Consider the following 391-nt stretch of genomic DNA (forward strand, 5'->3'; position numbering starts at 1 on the left):
ATATATTATGGTCAAGATCAATTGATGTAGAACGTCTTAAATAATGCTAAAGGAAATATAAAATAAGGCCTAGATGTCAGATGAAATAAAGGTTACATAAATGTAAGAAATTAAAGTTAAATTATTTCTAAATCATACTTTGTGTATGACCTGGATATTGTTGAAATAAGTGTAGAATCCAATTCTAAATAAATGAGAAGGTTTAGTTTATACAATCTATAGGATATGCAAAACTCTTTCTTCTTCAGTGCTTTCAAAATAGAATCCATGAAAAGCAAATCAATTTTTGGCTCAAGAGAGAGAATGTGCCTTTCTCTTGAAATTTTGGAACATTAACCAATCAATATCATTTTGGGATGTCCTTTTTATCTTCATTACTCTAATGCAAGTG

This window comes from Pteropus vampyrus, unplaced genomic scaffold (genome assembly GCF_000151845.1).
Source record: "Pteropus vampyrus isolate Shadow unplaced genomic scaffold, Pvam_2.0 Scaffold133, whole genome shotgun sequence".
NCBI lineage: Eukaryota > Metazoa > Chordata > Mammalia > Chiroptera > Pteropodidae > Pteropus > Pteropus vampyrus.